The sequence below is a fragment of the Hordeum vulgare genome, chromosome 3H (assembly GCF_904849725.1).
Source record: "Hordeum vulgare subsp. vulgare chromosome 3H, MorexV3_pseudomolecules_assembly, whole genome shotgun sequence".
Lineage (NCBI taxonomy): Eukaryota > Viridiplantae > Streptophyta > Magnoliopsida > Poales > Poaceae > Hordeum > Hordeum vulgare.
This window is the reverse complement of record NC_058520.1, coordinates 406,471,890-406,490,473: the sequence shown is the minus strand read 5'-3', so window position 1 is coordinate 406,490,473 and position 18,584 is coordinate 406,471,890.

Here is an 18,584-nt window from a genome sequence, read left to right as displayed (position 1 = left end):
CTCACGACCAAGTCAAAGGTGATCTCATCAATGAGTGCCTCCTGCACTCTCAAATAGCGCACAACCTGCACCAGGGCAGGGTCTCCCTCAAGGTCTTCGCTAGCAACTCGGGTCGGACTACCATAGCCTTCATGACTAGGATAGTAGAAGAACGGTCGGCTATTCATCCAAGACGACAAATGTCGCAGCTGGACTTCGCTGGTGGCGGCTCTACCAGTGAAATGGTGAGGGTAATCCAACGAGGGACTCCCTCCATAGATGTGCACCGAAGCCCAAAAGTAACGAATAACCGCACTCACAGGTTCCTCACGTACAATATATACTGGAGGCTCTTCTATGACAAAACCTTGGCGGCTGAGGTCGGCGAGGATGACTATGAAGCCTCCTGGCTCGGACACGATGGTCTCATTGCAAAGAACGCGGCCATGCATTTTGCACGTCAAGGGTTTTTACCAGGGTAGTGGTCTCAAGGTTGCGGGTTGCTGGGTTGAGTCAAGGTCGTACTATATAGGGTAGGGAGTCTTTTGTCGCATGCTAGGGAATGCAACAACTCGTTATAGACACACAACTTAAGGGCTAGGCTGACAGGTTAGGCACCGACTGCAAAAAGGTGTCGGATGGCCACTGTGGTTGGCTATTGGGTAGGCTAAGCTGGTTTGTGGATATATAAATATCCAGGGTAGGGATAGCGACCTGGCTAAAATAAGTTTAGCCAATGGTCATCCTAGCTCTGATACCAAGGTTGTGGCGACCGGTTTTTCAGAAAATAATTTCCAGAAAACAGGTCGTTGTGTTCACCAGCCCCAGGACTACTATTAGCTAGTAGACACTCACTTGATACAGAATCTGGGTTACAAGACCATAAAGGTCTACTGGTTTGGACAAAAGTCTGAGGTAGACGGCGGAAGCAACTCGAGGAATCTCCAGCGTCCATGGGACTCCATTCCCACAGGAACACCTGACCTGGATAAATTCCTATCTCACAAGGCTGCTATCCTGGACTCCTAGGTTCCGGGGTTGACGACATCGTGCTCCTCTCCAAACACAATCTAGCCAAGACAATAGCCAGAGACAAGCCAATGAGTACTTTGAATGTACTCGCAAACATCAAGAAAACAAATAAGTTAAAGCAGGTGAGATGCATGCATAATCCACTTAATAACTCTACCATGCCATTAGAATTTAATTCATGGATGCTTTTATGCAGATAAGCAATTTCCACCAATGTTGTATGAACAAGCAAGGAAGGTAACAATGAATAAGTTATAACATGCGTGCCGCAGTCGGGTGTCGGAGCGACACCGCCTAAAGGGCTCACATGCAAGTAATAATAGTTGCCATAGCTGGGCATCTAAGCGACACCAAAGAAAGGGCTTATAAGAAATAATAACGAGCATGCCACAGTCGGGCGTCTAAGCGACACCACAGAAAGGGCTTATAAGAAATAATAACAAGCATGCCGCAGTCGGGCGTCTAAGCGACACCACAGGAAGTGCTTACATGAAACAATAATAAATATTGAATATCCAAGAGGTAGAACCGTCCCAGGGATATTCGAAAATCATAATCATAGGGGTTAGTCCATAGTAATAATAATAATATGATCATCCACCATGTTTCATGATTAATCTCATGATTTCTTTAACTTCCTCCGAAGACCGACACTCTCACCGATACTTGACTACTCAACCAGTCGTCCTTGACCGTGGACGCGGCTACTCGAATAGTTTTGACTCTGCAGAGGGTGTACTCTTTACCCACATCCCACGGTTTCAATAGTCACTCAGTCTAATCCCGCGCATGGTATTTCAGAAGTAAACTCTCAGAACTAGTACACACTCAGTTTTCTCCCACAAAGACCGACATCACCCGAACTACGTTGCAAGAGAAAAACCATAAGACGGGGAGGCTCCAACCTTGACTAGCATGGGATCACATTTATACCGCGCGCTACAAGGGAAGGGACATTCCCTCTCGGTCCCAGACCGAAAACACCCATGCCCCCTGACCGGATGACTGGATTTAGTCCAGGGCCTTGGATACCTTCATCCCAACCTCTCTACTTGGTGTGTACGTGGTAATAGGTTTACTACCTACTAGACCGTATTCCCTTTCAAAAAGACCTGTGGCAGCACGAAGTGTAAGGTGACACACAGACAAGACTCGATCTACGGTCGACTTAGGAGGTTTGATATTTTCCTGCAAGGTTTAGTACCACACAATCTTATTGAAGAAAATATCTCAGGGTTACTACCATCACACCCTAACATGCTTTCACTAACCACTCTCGTCCCACGAGATGTTAGCCCATGGTCCCGTTTCCACCACAGCACATCTTACTTCGAGATTGTCCACACCAACATAGCATACGAGGTATGAGGCAGTACCCACTCACCACTTGCCTTCCACACACTTAGCAACAAAAATATCCATGACATGCTCCGCATGTCGGGTTCTTCTCCCACCTCCTGCGCGTGCCTGGGCAGGGAGCAGTGGCGAGCTCCGGTGAGGCTAGTCGGCGCGAGAGGATGCCGTTTTTGACACTCTCCACATCTATGAGCTCAGGGGAAGCTGACGCATCGGATGGAGGGGGAGGAGGGGCTCGAGGGCTCCTGGTTGGATGCAGCGTCATCCATGGCGGAAGGGGCTTCGGGCACACTGGGGACTTGGTTTCCGATGGCTCATGGCAAAAATTGGTGATGGGAATGGGGCTCACAGGCCATGGCTAGGCTATTAGTGAAAAAAGAGGGGGAGGAGAGGCTCTGGTTGCATTGAATTCGACAAAGGGGCTACGGCGACTTCACGGAGATGACCCACAAGTATAGGGGGTCAATCGTAGTCCTTTCGATAAGTAAGAGTGTCGAACCCAACGAGGAGCGAAAGACTCTGATAAACGGTTTTCAGCAAGGTAATAACTCCAAGCACTGAAAGTAGCGGTAACAAGTGATGATGTAGCGAGGTGAAACGTAGCAAGTGAAAAGTAACAAGTAACAAGTAGTAGCAATGGTGCAGCAAGTGGCCCAATCCCTTTTGTAGCAAGGGACAAGCCTGAACAAAGTCTTATAGGAGGAAAAACGCTCCCGAGGACACACGGGAATTTCTGTCATGCTAGTTTCATCATGTTCATATGATTCGCGTTCGTTACTTTGATAGTTTGATATGTGGGTGGATCGGCGCTTGGGTACTGCCCTTACTTGGACAAGCATCCCACTTATGATTAACCCCTCTCGCAAGCATCCGCAACTACGAAAGAAGAATTAAGACAATGTCTAATCATAGCATTAAACTAGTGGATCCAAATCAACCCCTTACGAAGCAACGCATAGACTGGGGTTTAAGCTTCTGCCACTCCAACAACCCATCATCTACTTACTACTCCCCAATGCTTTCCTCTAGGCCCAAGTATGGTGAAGTGTTATGTAGTCGACGTTCACATAACACCACTAGAGGAAAAGACAACATACAACATATCAAAATACTGAACGAATACCAAATTCACATGACTATTATTAACATGACTTATCCCATGTCCTGAGGAACAAAAGTAACTACTCACAAAGCATAATCATAATCATGATCAGAGGTGTAATGAATAACATCAAGGATCTGAACATAAACTCTTCCACCAAGTAATCCAACTAGCATCAACTACAAAGAGTAATCAACACTACTAGCAACCTTACAAGTACCAATCGGAGTCACGAGACGGAGATTGGTTACAAGAGATGAACTAGGGATTGGAGAGGAGATGGTGCTGATGAAGATGTTGATGAAGATTCCCCTCCGACGAGAGGAGTGTTGGTGATGACAATGGCGATGATTTCCCCCTCTGGGAGGGAAGTTTCCCCAGCAGGATCGTCCTGCCGGAGCTCTAGATTGGATCTGCTCAAGTTCTGCCTCGTGGCGGCGGCGAAACCACGAAAAAGCTCCCTCTTGATTTTTTCTGGAACGAAACCCTTCATATAGCAAAAGAGGGGGGCTAGTGGGCCGTCAGGGAGCCCACAAGCCCTGTAGCCGCCACTAGGGGGTGGCGGCTACCAGGCTTGTGGGGCCCTGGTAGCTCCCCTCTGGTACTTCTTTTGCCCAGTATTTTTTATATATTCCCCAAAAATTCCACGTAAATTTTCAGGGCATTTGGAGTTGTGCATAATAGAGGACTCAGATTTGCTCCTATTCCAGTCCAGAATTCCAGCTGCCTGAATTCTCCCTCTTCAAATAAACCTTACAAAATAAGAGAGAAAAGGCATAAATATGGTACCACAAAGTAATATAACAGCCCATAAAGCGATAAATATCAACATGAAAGCATGATGCAAAATGGACGTATCAACTCCCCCAAGCTTAGACCTCGCTTGTCCTCAAGCGAAAACCAAGTTCCATAAACATGTCCACATGTTTAGGGACGAAGGTGTCGATAAAACATAATACGGACAGTAGGTCATCATGATCACACATAGAATAGGAATACATCATAAAGATTATTATGGGAAAGTAACAATTCCTTCACAAAGCAAAGTATGAAGCAAAAACCTTACCGAGAAGTAACCAACAACAGTCCAAAGTCATTGAAGCAATTGCAATTTATCATAACATCGGAAAGTGTCAAATAAGAGCTTGTAAGGCAAACCCACATACTCATTCATCTCTTTTATTTTACACAATTGTTACAACTCACGTGGTACTCATGGTATCAAAGTTTCAGCTGGACACAGAGGAAGATAGGGGCTTATATTTTTGCCTCCTAACTATTTACCTCAAGGGTAAAGTCAACAATAATAAAGCATAAGTATTCAACTCCAAGTTGATATATGAATATAGATCTTTCCCAAACATGTGACGGTAGCCAAGACAAAGGAAAAAATAGGGAATTCATGAAGATCACCATGACTCTTACAAGGGAAAAAAGTAAAGGTACAAGATAGGCCCTTCGCAGAGGGAAGCAGAGGTTGTCATGCGCTTTTGAGGTTTGAATGCGTGTCCTCTTAGTGCGGAGGAACTTCACTTTATATTGCCTCCTGTGATAAAGAACTTTATTATGCAGTCTGTCACTTTTATGTCTTCCTCATCACATGTTCGTACAAAGCTTATTTTCCACACACTAATAGATCATACATATTAGAGAGCATTTTTTATTGCTTGCACCGATGACAACTTACTTGAAAGATCTTATTCAATCCATAGGTAGGTATGGTGGACTCCCATGGCAAAACTGGGTTGAAGGTTCATGGATGCACAAGTAGTATCTCTACTTGGTGCGGAGTTTTGGCTAATATGAGGTGGAAGCAATCGTCACATGCTAAGGGATCTCTAATCATATAACATTAATTGGAACCAAGCAAACACAATTCATTATGTTGTCGTCCTTGTCCAACATCTACTCCTAAGCATGTAATAGTTTGGTGAGTGCTCACAATTGTAAAAAGTGTCTAAGATGATATATTTATATGTGAACCTCTCTTTCCTTATTACTTCTTATTAATTGCAACAATGACTGAGGTCTATGTTGATTTATTATCAACAAGTTTCAATCATCATACGTGTCATATGTGAAGCTATCACTTCCCATAAGATCATCTCATGATCTTTCATGCTATCGTTCTTTTCATACTTTTGATCACGACACAAAGCAAAGCCCTTGACTAAGATACTCTTTATTATATAGCTCGCAAGCTCGAATACGTTGGGGGAGACACAAGGCAAAAGACTCAAACTAAATACAAAAAACTTATTCCTCTAAGAGAAGAAATAAAAACTGAAAAGGAAAGAACTAAAACAAAGGTAAAAGCAAAAGATATAAGGGTGATACGATACGAGGGCAACTCCCCCAAGCTTGGCAAAAGCCAAGGGGATTGCCCATACCAATGCTTAGTTCTCTTCCTTTGGTGGTGATGGTGGTGGAGTTGTTGCCTTTGATTCCAAGAGAGCTATCAATCTTTGATTTATACCTTTGAGATCTGCGACATGGTTTTCTAGCAAAACAAGAAAGGTAAATATTGCCAGCACGAGTTGTTTCGCAAAACCTCAAGAGTTCAATCAAGTATGGAGACACCACGTGGAGGAAGGGTTGGAGAAAATCTACTCCTTCAACGTCTTCAATGTTGAACATAGGTTGAACTTCCTCCCTAGCTTGGGTTTTCTCCTTAGCTTTGTCCCTGGCATCCGTGACTTCTACTCTTTTCAAATCAGCATCTATTCTTCATGAACTTGGGGAAGATCATTCTCCCCAACAGATTCCTGAGAAATCTTTGCTCTAAATCTGTGGCAGACAATAGGCTCGAAACGAAAACAGAGGAAATCTGCGAGATACGGAGATCAAAACCTTCGGGTGTATATATAATGATTTTTTCTGGACCAGAAGGAGTGCTCTGCAAGAAAACAGAGTCCGGGAGGCACACGAGGTGCCCACAAGCCCTGTAGCCGCCTCCACGGGGTAGGTGGCGGCTACTAAGCTTGTGGCCGCCTCGTGCGCTCTCCGGACTGCTTATTATTTTTCTAATTTTCCAAAAATACCAAAACGGAGGAAATTTCCTATTGGAAAAGCTTCGGAGTCCAATTACTTACCAAAACAGATACCTCTTCGCTTTCAGGGTCTGAAACAGGCTGATAAACATCCCTTATGTACTCCTCTAGAGTTATGATATTGATGATATTGGTCTCAACATTTATGGGAGTACCGGAGATATAATGCTTGATTCTTTGCCCATTTACCACTCTAGGAAAATTTCCTTCCGTGTTATTGATTTTGATGGCACCGGAGCGATATACTTCCTCGATAACGTAAGGACCTTCCCATTTAGAGAGAAGCTTGCCTACGAAGAATCTTAAGCGAGAATTGTATAGCAGGACATAATCACCTACATTGAACTCTCGTTTCTGTATTCGTTTATCATGCCATCTCTTAACCTTTTCCTTGAACAACTTGGCATTCTCATAGGCTTGAGCCCTCCATTCATCTAATGAGCTGATATCAAACAACCACTTCTCACCGGCAAGTTTGAAATCGAAGTTGAGCTCTTTGCTTGCCCAATAAGCTTTGTGTTCCACCTCAAGAGGTAAATGACAGGCCTTACCGTAAACCATTTTATACGGCGACATGCCCATGGGCTTCTTATAAGCAGTCTTATAAGCCCATAGTGCATTGTCAAGTTTGCTAGACCAATTCTTTCGAGATCTATTGACATTCTTTTGTAGGATCAATTTGATCTCCCTATTACTCAATTCCACTTGACCACTAGACTCAGGATGATAAAGAGATGCAACTCTATGGTTGACATCATACTTAGCGAGCATCTTGCGGAAAACACCATGAATGAAGTGTGAACCGCCATCAGTCATCAAATATCTAGGGACTCCAAATCTTGGGAAAATGACTTCTTTAAGCATCTTAATGGAGGTGTGGTGATCAGCATTTTTAGTGGGGATAGCCTCTACCCACTTGGTGACGTAATCCACAGCAACTAAGATGTGAGTGTACCCATTGGAACTCGGGAAGGGTCCCATATAACCAAAGCCCCAGACATCGAACGGTTCAATGACAAGTGAATAGTTCATAGGCATTTCCTGACGCTTACTGATGTTCCCTATTCTTTGGCATTCGTCACAAGACAAGACAAACTTACGAGCATCTTTAAAGAGAGTGGGTCAATAGAAACCTGATTGCAATACCTTATGAGCAGTTCTATCTCCAGCATGGTGTCCTCCGTAGGCTTTGGAATGACACTTCTGCAAGATCTGTCCCTGTTCATGTTCAGGCACACAACGTCTAATAACACCATCTACTCCTTCCTTATAAATATGAGGATCATCCCAAAAGTAGTGTCTCAAATCAAAGAAGAATTTCTTCTTTTGCTGATAGGTGAAGCTGGGTGGTATGTATTTGGCTACGATATAATTTGCGTAATCAGCATACCACGGTGCACTATGTGAAGTGCGGATGACATTTAATTGCTCATCAGGAAAGCTATCTTCAATAGGTCGTGGGTCATCAAGGACATTCTCTAGCCTGGACAAGTTATCTGCTACAGGGTTATCAGCACCCTTTCGGTCAACCACGTGCAAATCAAATTCCTATAGCATGAGAACCCATCTGATTAGCCTAGGCTTAGCGTCCTTCTTCTCCATAAGGTACTTAATAGCAGCATGATCAGAGTGAAAAGTGACCTTGGAGTCAACTATATAGGATCTGAACTTTTCACATGCAAACACGAGTGCTAAAAACTCCTTTTCCGTAGTGGCATAGTTTCTTTGGGCACTGTCTAGAGTTTTACTAGCGTAGTGAATAACATTCAACTTCTTGTCAACTCTTTGTCCTAGAACAGCACCAACAGCATAATCACTAGCGTCACACATGATTTCAAAGGGCAAGTTCCAGTCAGGTGGTTGAACAATAGGTGCGGTTATCAAAGCCTTCTTAAGTATTTCAAAAGCTTCCTCACAATCCTCATCAAAAACAAAAGGAACATCCTTCTGCAAGAGGTTGGTAAGAGGCCTAGAAATCTTAGACAAGTCTTTAATGAACCTTCTATAGAAACCAGCATGACCTAGGAAACTTCATATACCTCTGATATCTGTGGGGCAAGGCATTTTATCAATTGCATCAACTTTAGCTTTATCAACTTCAATGCCTCTTTCAGAGATTTTGTGTCCTAAGACGATGCCTTCATTAACCATAAAGTGGCACTTCTCCCAATTCAAGACGAGGTTGGTATCTTTGCAAATCTGTAAGACTCGATCATGGTTGCTGAGGCAATCATCAAAGGAAGACCCGTAAACGGAGAAGTCATCCATGAAAACCTCGACAATCTTTTCACAAAAGTCAGAGAATATAGCCATCATACATCTTTGAAAGGTGGCAGGTGCATTGCATAAGCCAAAAGGCATACGTCTATAAGCAAAGGTACCGAAGGGGCAGGTGAAAGTGGTTTTCTCCTGATCAGATTGTGCAACAGGTATTTGCGAGAAACCTAAATAACCGTCTAGAAAGCAGAAGTGTGTGTGTTTGGATAGCCTTTCTAGCATTTGGTCGATAAACGACAAAGGATAATGGTCTTTCGTAGTTGCCTTGTTCAGTTTCCGGAAGTCTATCACCATCCTATAGCCAGTAATAATCCTTTGTGGGATTAATTCATTCTTATCATTAGGAACGACGGTGATACCTCCCTTCTTAGGTACGCAATGTACTGGACTTACCCAATCACTATGAGCAACATGATAAATGATTCCTGCTTCCAGAAGCTTTAATATTTCTTTTCTCACGACCTCTTTCATCTTATGATTTAATCTCCTTTGATGATCGATAACTGGTTTAGAATCAGGATCTATTTTAATCTTGTGCTAACATAGAGTGGGACTAATACCCTTAAGATCATCAAGAGTATATCCAATAGCAGCACGGTGCTTCCTCGGAGTTTTTAGTAACTTCTTCTCTTCGTGCTCTGAGAGGAGAGCACTAATAATAACAGGATATATCTCCTTCTCATCAAGATAGGCATACTTAAGAGTATCAGGCAACTGTTTAAGATCGAAGATCACCCTTTGGTGGGGGAGGATCCCCAAGAAGTTCAACAGGCAAATTATTCTTGAGAATAGGATATTGTTCTAAGAAATTTTATCTATCTCATCTCTTTCTTCCATATGCATATCATTTTCATGCTCAAGCAGATATTGCTCTAAAGGATCCATAGGAGGTACGGCAATAGAGGCAAGAGCAATGATTTCATCCCTACCAGACGACTCTTTTTCATGGAGTTGTCTTACAGACTTGGTGAAGTTAAATTCATGAGACACACCCTCGAAACTAACAGTGACAGTCTGCTTAATGCAATCAATGTGAGCATTGACAGTGTTGAGAAAGGGTCTACCAAATATGATGGGACAAAAGCTATCTTGTGCAGTACCAAGGACGAGGAAATCAGTAGGATACTTCGTCTTACCACACATGACTTCTACGTCTCTCACAATTCCCACAGGGCAGATAGTGTCTCTATTAGCTAGCGTAATAGTGACATCAATGGGTTCTAGCTCAGCAGGTGCAATCTCATCTTTGATTTCATCATATAGGGAATGGGGTATTGCACTAACACTAGCTCCCATATCACATAAACCGTGGTAACAGTGATCTCCTATCTTGACAGAAACAACGGGCAGGCCAACTACAGGTCCGTATTTGTCTTCCGCATGAGGTTTAGCAATTCTAGCGGAGTCCTCACATAATTTGATAACATGCCCATCTATGTCTTCGGCTAAGAGATCTTTGGTAATAGCAATACTAGGTTCAACTCTAATCTCCTCAGGGGGTGCAAGTGGTCTAATGTAACCCCTACGTATCACAGTTGGAGCTTTAGAATAATCCTTTTTCCTACCAGGGTAAGGTGGTTTCTCAGCATAGGCACAAGGAACAACAGGATCACTAAAAGCAATGACTTTCTCCTCAACTAGATTGGTTTTGACTATGTTGCTTTCTACAGGAGGATGATACTTAAACCACTTCTCTTTGGGAAGATCAACATGAGCATTAAAAGATTCACAAAGAGAAGCTACTATCTCAGAGTCAAGTCCATACTTAGCGCTAAAATCTCTAGAAGTGTTTGTCTCAACAAAAGATTTAACGCAATCAAACTGGAAATTCATACCTGACTCCTTACCTTCCTCCAGCTCCCAATCTTCAGAGTTACGTTTGATTCTTTCCAATAAATTCCACTTGTGGTCAATATCCTTCTTCATAAAAGAACCGGTACAAGAAGTGTCAAGCATGGTACGATCTTCATGAGAAAGCCGAGCATAAAAGTTTTGAGTGATAATTTCTCTCGAGAGCTCATGATTGGGGCATGAATATAGCATTGATTTAAGCCTCCCCAAGCTTGAGCTATGCTTTCCCTGTCATGAGGCCAAAAGTTATAAATATAATTCCGATCACGATGTACTAAATGCATAGGATAAAAGTTTTGATGAAATTCCAATTTCAACCGATTGTAGTCCCATGATCCAGTATCATCACAAAGCCTATACCATGTCAATGCCTTATCCTTCAAAGATAAAGGAAAGACTTTCTTCTTTACCTCATCCTCAGGCAAACCTGCAAGCTTAAATAAACCACAAACTTCATCTACATAGATGAGATGCAAGTCTGCATGTGAAGATCCATCTCCTATAAAAGGATTAGCCAGCAGTTTCTCAAGCATACCCGTAGGAATTTCATAAAAGATATTTTCAGTAGGTACCCCAGGTTGAGGAACAACTCCTCGTGCTTCCATTCGTGGTGAAGATACCCCAAACAAACTCCTCAAAGGAACAGTCTCCATAGTGACAAGTGACAATAAATTTCAGCACAATATATAAATGTTTCCTTACCAAATTCCACTTACCAAAGGCGCTTCACTCCCCGGCAACAGCGCCAGAAAAGAGTCTTGATGACCCACAAGTATAGGGGATCAATTTTAGTCCTTTCGATAAGTAAGAGTGTCGAACCCAACGAGGAGCGGAAGGCTCTCATAAATGGTTTTCAGCAAGGTAATAACTACAAGCACTGAAAGTAGCGGTAACAAGTGATGATGTAGCGAGGTGAAACATAGCAAGTGAAAAGTAACAAGTAACAAGTAGTAGCAGTGGTGCAGCAAGTGGCCCAATCCCTTTTGTAGCAAGGGACAAGCCTGAACAAAGTCTTATAGGAGGAAAAACGCTCCCGAGGACACACGGGAATTTCTGTCATGCTAGTTTCATCATGTTCATATGATTCGCGTTCGTTACTTTGATAGTTTGATATGTGGGTGGACCGGCGCTTGGGTACTGTCCTTACTTGGACAAGCATCCCACTTATGATTAACCCCTCTCGCAAGCATCCGCAACTACGAAAGAAGAATTAAGACAACGTCTAATCATAGCATTAAACTAGTGGATCCAAATCAACCCCTTACGAAGCAACGCATAGACTGGGGTTTAAGCTTCTGTCACTCCAGCAACCCATCATCTACTTACTACTCCCCAATGCCTTCCTCTAGGCCCAAGTATGGTGAAGTGTTATGTAGTCAACGTTCACATAACACCACTAGAGGAAAGAGACAACATACAACATATATCAAAATACCGAACGAATACCAAATTCACATGACTATTATTAACATGACTTATCCCATGTCCTCAGGAACAAAAGTAACTACTCACAGAGCATAATCATAATCATGATCAGAGGTGTAATGAATAGCATCAAGGATCTGAACATAAACTCTTCCACCAAGTAATCCAACTAGCATCAACTACAAAGAGTAATCAACACTACTAGCAACCTTACAAGTACCAATCAGAGTCGCGAGACGGAGATTGGTTACAAGACATGAACTAGGGATTGGAGAGGAGATGGTGCTGATGAAGATGTTGATGAAGATGCCTCCCCTCCGACGAGAGGAGTGTTGGTGATGACGATGGCGACGATTTCCCCCTCCGGGAGGGAGTTTCCCCAGTAGGATCGTCCTACCGGAGCTCTAGATTGGATCTGCTCAAGTTCCGCCTCGTGGCGGCGACGAAACCTCAAAAAAGCTCCCTCTTGATTTTTTCTGGAATGAAACCCTTCATATAGAAAAAGAGGGGGGCAGTGGGCCGTCAGGGAGCCCACAAGCCCTGTAGCCGCCACCAGGGGGTGGCGGCTACCAGGCTTGTGGGGCCCTGGTAGCTCCCCTCTGGTACTTCTTTCGCCCAGTATTTTTTATATATTCCCCAAAAATTCCACGTAAATTTCCAGGGCATTTGGAGTTGTGCAGAATAGAGGACTCAGATTTGCTCCTATTCCAGTCCAGAATTCCAACTGCCTGAATTCTCCCTCTTCAAATAAACCTTGCAAAATAAGAGATAAAAGGCATAAATATGGTACCACAAAGTAATATAACAGCCCATAAAGCGATAAATATCAACATGAAAGCATGATGCAAAATGGACGTATCACACGGCCAGAGGTGAGGGAAGATGGTTGCTTTGGTTACTCTCAACTGGCAGGTACTACAAGGGAAGAAGGGGGTCTTCGTTGCGGTGCCGAAAACACTCGAGGGACGGGCCTTATATAGACGGCAACGTCTGTGGTGCGGGGCTGAGGATAAGATCGTCGACCGACCCTAGTCCTACTGTTGCAGGGCAACGTGGGGATGACCAGCGGGTATCCAGCGCCAACGACAAGCGATACTGCTCCTAAGTGGGCGATCTGGCTGGCTGAGGAGGCTCGGGTGGCGCTGGCTACGGCAGGAGCAAACGCGGATGCTGGTGTGATCCTAGGAAGCTTGCTGCAATAGTGGGGATCAGCAGGGGCGGCAACACGTCGCAGCGACCCGAGGACGATGCACAGGAGGGGGCATGGGGCAGCTGGCGCGTTGGAGGGGCTCGGGCGGCGCTGTCGTCGCTACGGCAGGCACTGTTGTCGTCAGCAAGCCTCTAGTGCTGCCAGGGTCGAAGCTTCGAGCGCCACAGGGGCAGATCTAGGGTTGTCGGAGTCTCTAGCGAGCGGGGAAGGGGAGCTGCACGACTCTGCGGGCTGGTAAGTGACAAGGGCGCGAGGCTCTGGGAGACGCAGCGGCTTGGGTGCTACGGCAGCAATACGCGTGCTCTGGGCGCGCTCTGGACACGCTCACCACCTGCTCGACAAAAATCCTAGCATGGCTACAGGGTCCAGGTGCTCACCAATATCACAAGAGTGGGGATTCGGGTCACGACAAATATTCTAGACATCCATGGTTGGGCCAGTTGAGCAACTCTATAAGTCAGACAAAATCCATGTCAAATGAGTACATGAACTCAATGTGTTCGACAACATGTCAAGAGCCCCTAGGGAGCTCTTCTGGCCACCAAAATTACCAATCTAGGGTCTCATTAGGTGTTGGTCAGGATGGCAAGGCTTTATTGGCAAAAAGAAAAACTTGGCAATGCAATTGTTTGAGAAAAACATTTCTCGCCACAAAGTTGAGGCTAATATTACATGCATCTAAAATCCTCCAATGTGGCTCAACTCATGAACTTAAGGTTTTGATAGGGCGGTATGCAAACATGAACAATATCAAGGCAATTAAAGCAAGGGAAAACATGGTTGTAGTACAAAGTACCAAACTGGACCAGAACAGAAAAATATTTGTTTTGCTAATTTTTTCCAAAGTACATAGTTGGTTTTTTGCATAAAAGTGAATCCCATGTAGCACTTGACATTCCCAAATTTTTATAGAATTTTTGAAAGATAATAACTAGGGATTGTAGTACAAACTCCAATTTGGGCCAGATTAGAGAAGGAGTTAATGTGCTCAAATTTTCCAAAACACTTGGATATGTTTTTGCATAAAATTGGTTAAGAGACATCACATGTCACTTACAAATTTTTGTAGAATTTAAAAAAAGTTATCAAAAGGTTGTAGTGCAAAACAGATCCTTAAAGGAATTAAAAGTCATATTGAATAAAAGGAACTTTGTCAAAAATATTGAAAAGAAAATCTCCAATGAATTTGTTAGAAGAAAAGAAATGTTTTGATGCAAGCACTAAGGTCCAACATAATTTTCAAAAATATTTACTTGGGGAAGAATTTTATAATTAGGGAAAAGGAGTGGTTCAAAATCAATTGAAAACCTAGAAATTTAGATATTAAATAAACATGGCCAAATTAAAAATAATATCCCATTTCATTAAATAGAGAATTTAAAATGGTCTCAAGCAAGGGCTCAAGCACTAAATGATCTTTAAGATGCCACTGGAAAAGAAAAGCTTTTGGAAATAGGCTTTGAAAAGAGTCACGAAGCAAATTATTTCTCAAAAATTTTATTCTAGGCAATATTTTATTTCATAAAAATATTATTAGATTTTTGGGGTGTGACAGGCGGAGGAAATTGTACCTGTGGCACCTACACGAGTTGAAGTGGAAGCTGATGATGGTGATCATGAAGCTTCAGATCGAGTTACTACCAAACCTCATAGGTCGACAAGGACACGTATTGTTCTAGAATGGTACGGTAATCTTGTCTTGGAGGTCATGTTGCTGGACAACAATGAACCTATGAGCTATGGAGAAGCGATAGTGAGCCCGAATTCCGACAAATGTCTAGAGGCCATGAAATCCGAGATATGATTCATGTATGAAAACAAAGTGTGGACTTTGGAAGAACTACTTGATGGTTGTAAGGCTATTAAGTATAGATGGATCTTTAAAAGGAAGACATACGATGATGGTAAATGTCACCATTTTAGAAAGCTCGGCTTGTTGCAAAGAGGTTTCCTACAAGTTCAAGGAGTTGACTACGATGAGACTTTCTCACTCGTAGCGATGCTAAAGTCTGTTGGAATTATGTTAGGAGTTGCTGCATTTTTCAATTACGAAATCTTGCAGATGGATGCCAAAACATTGTTTCCTCGAAGGTTTCCTTGAGGAAAGGTTGTATGGGATACAACCAAAAGGTTTTGTTGATCCTAAGGATGCTAACAAGTATGCAAGTTCCAGCAATCCTTCTATGGACTGGAGCAAGCATCTCAGAGTTGGAATGTATGCTTTGATGAGATGATCAAAGCTTTTTGGTTTATACAAAGTTTATGAGAAACTTGTATTTCCAAGAAAGTGAGTGGGAGCACTATAGAATTTCTGATAAGTATATGTGGTTGACATATTGTTGATCGGATGTGATCTAGGATTTCTGTAAATCATATAGGGTTGTTGTAAAGGTGTTTTCAAAGGATAACCTGGATTAAGCTACTTGAACACTAAGTATCAAGATCTATAGTGATAGATCAAAACGCTTGATAAAACTTTCAATGAATACATATCGTGACAAGATTTTGAAGGAGTTCAAAATAGATGGGTCAAAGAAGGAGTTCTTGGTTGTGTTGTAAGGTGTGAATTTGAGTAAGACTCAAAGATTGACCACGACAAAAGAAAGAGAATGGACGATGGTCGTCCCCTATGCCTTAGTTGTAGGCTCTATAGTATGTTATGCTGGGTACCACACGTGATGTGTGCCTTGCCATGAATCTGTCAAGGGGTACAAGAGTGATCCAGGAATGGATTACTGGACATTGGTCAAAATTAACCTTAGTAACTTTAGGACTAAGGAAATGTTTTCTCGATAATGGAGGTCATAAAAGAGTTCGTTGTAAAGGGTTACGTCGATGCAAGCTTTGACACCAATCCGGATGATTGTGAGTAGCAAAACGGATTCGTAAAATGGAGCAGTCATTTGGAATAGTTCCAAATGGAGCGTTGTAGCAACATCTACAGGATGACATAGAGATCTGTAAAGCACACATCGATCTGAAAGGTGCAGACCTGTTGACTAAAACCTCTCTCACAAGCAAAACATGATAAACCCTAGAACTTATTGGGTGTGAATCACATAGTGATGTGAACTAGATATTGACTCTAGTGCAAGTGGGAGACCGTTGGAAATATGCCCTAGATTCAATAATAAATTAGTAATTATTATATTTCCTTATTCATGATAATCGTTTATTATCCATGCTATAATTGTATTGATTGGAAACTCAAATACATATGTGGGTACATAGAGAACACACTGTCCCTAGTGAGCCTCTAAGGACTAGCTCGTTGATCAAAGATGGTCAAGGTTTCCTGACCATAGACATGAGTTGTCATTTGATAACGGGATCACATCATTAGGAGAATTATGTGATAGACAAGACCCAAAGTATGAATGTAGCATGTGATCATGTCAGTTTATTGGTACTGTTTTCTGCATGTCAAGTATCTGTTTCTATGACCATGAGATCATGCAACTCTCGGGCACCGGAGGAATGCCTTGTGTGTATCAAACGTCACAATGTAACTAGGTGACTATAAAGGTGTTGTATATGTATCTCCGAAGGTGTCTGTTGGGTTGGCTTGAATCGAGAATGGGATTTGTCACTCCGTATGACAGAGAGGTATCTCTAGGGCCCACTCGGTAATACAACGTCACAATGAGTTTTTCAAGCAATGTGACTAAAGAGTTGGTCACGAGATCTTGTATTACGGAACGAGTAAAGATACTTGCCGGTAACGAGATTGAACTAGGTATGGAGATATCGAGGATCGAATCTCGGGCAAGTAGCATACCGATGGACAAAGGGAACAACATACAGGATTAACTGAATCCTTGACATAGAGGTTCAACTGATAAAGATCTTCGTAGAATATGTTGGATCTAATATGAGCATCCAATTCCCGGTATTGGTTATTGACTGGAGAGTGCCTCAGGTCATGTCTGCATAGTTCTCGAACCCGCAGGGTATGCACACTTAAGGTTCGGTGACATTTTGGTATAGTTGAATTATGTATGTTGGTGACCGAAGGTTATTCGGAGTCCCGGATGAGATCCCGAACATCACGAGGAGTTCCAGAATGGTTCGTAGATGAAGATTGATATATAGGAAAGACGTATACAGGTTACGGAAAGGTTTCGGGCACTATCGATAAAGTACCGGGAGTGACAAATGGGTTCCGAGGGTTCACCGGGAGGGGCAACTCACACTGGGGGCTACATAGGCCAAAGAGGTGGCGTGCGGCCAACCCCTATTGGCCTATGCGCCGAAGTGTGAGGAGGGAAGGGAGTCCGAATTGGAGGAGGACTCCTCCCTAGCCCCTCCACCTCCCAACCGGAGGACTACTCCTCTTGGGCGCCAACCCTCTCCTCCCTCCTATATATAGTGGAGAGGAGAGAGGCAGCCGCACCCAAAAAGGTTATGGAACGCATCCGCACCAAATTAGGTCATGGCTCACAGCCGCACCCAATTAGGTCATGGTGCAGCTTTCTCTCCCTCCTCTAGTTCGTTCCACCTCTAGATCGATTCGGCAGCGCTCGTCGCAGCCCTGCCGGATCAGCTCCACCAACACTGTCGTCGTGCTGACAGAGAACTCATCTACCTCTTCGTCCCTCTTGCTGTATCAAGAAGGCGGAACGTCATCGAGCTGTACGTGTGCTGAGCGCGGAGGTGTCGTCCGTTTGGCACTGGATCGGGACGGATCGTGATGGGATCGCGGGACGGATCATGGCGAGATCACGGGACGGATCGTGATTGGACCGCTAAGACGTTCGACTACATCAATCTCGTTATATACGGTTCCGCTTAGCAATCTACAAGGGTATGTAGATGCACTCTCCCCTCTCATAGATGTTAGTCTCGATAGATTGATCTTGGTTAGCATAGGAAAACTTTTGTTTCCCATGCGACATTCCCGAACAATGGTATCCCCAGCCAGATCATCAACCAACTCAAGCACGACTAGGGGTGTTACCTCCCACGAAGGTCCCCAAACCTGGGTACTTCATGTGTCTCACACTGCTTGTTACCAATCCCGTTTCTGGAGCCTGACGGTGTCCTTTCAGTGCCAACCACATACGATTAGCCACCCCATGGCATCTCTCATGAGAAAACAACGACAACGGCTCCGAGGCCCTCTCAGCCCACTCGCACGTGTGTCGCGGCCGACCCTGCCCGAACAGGGCATGCTGAAAAATACAATGTTTGATTTGTATCGAAATCCTTTCCCTTTGGGATAGTCATGTCACCAGATCTAGTTTCACGCTGTTATCTTGGACATAACCACCTGCCCGCGTCATTATTATTTTTTGAACTTTCA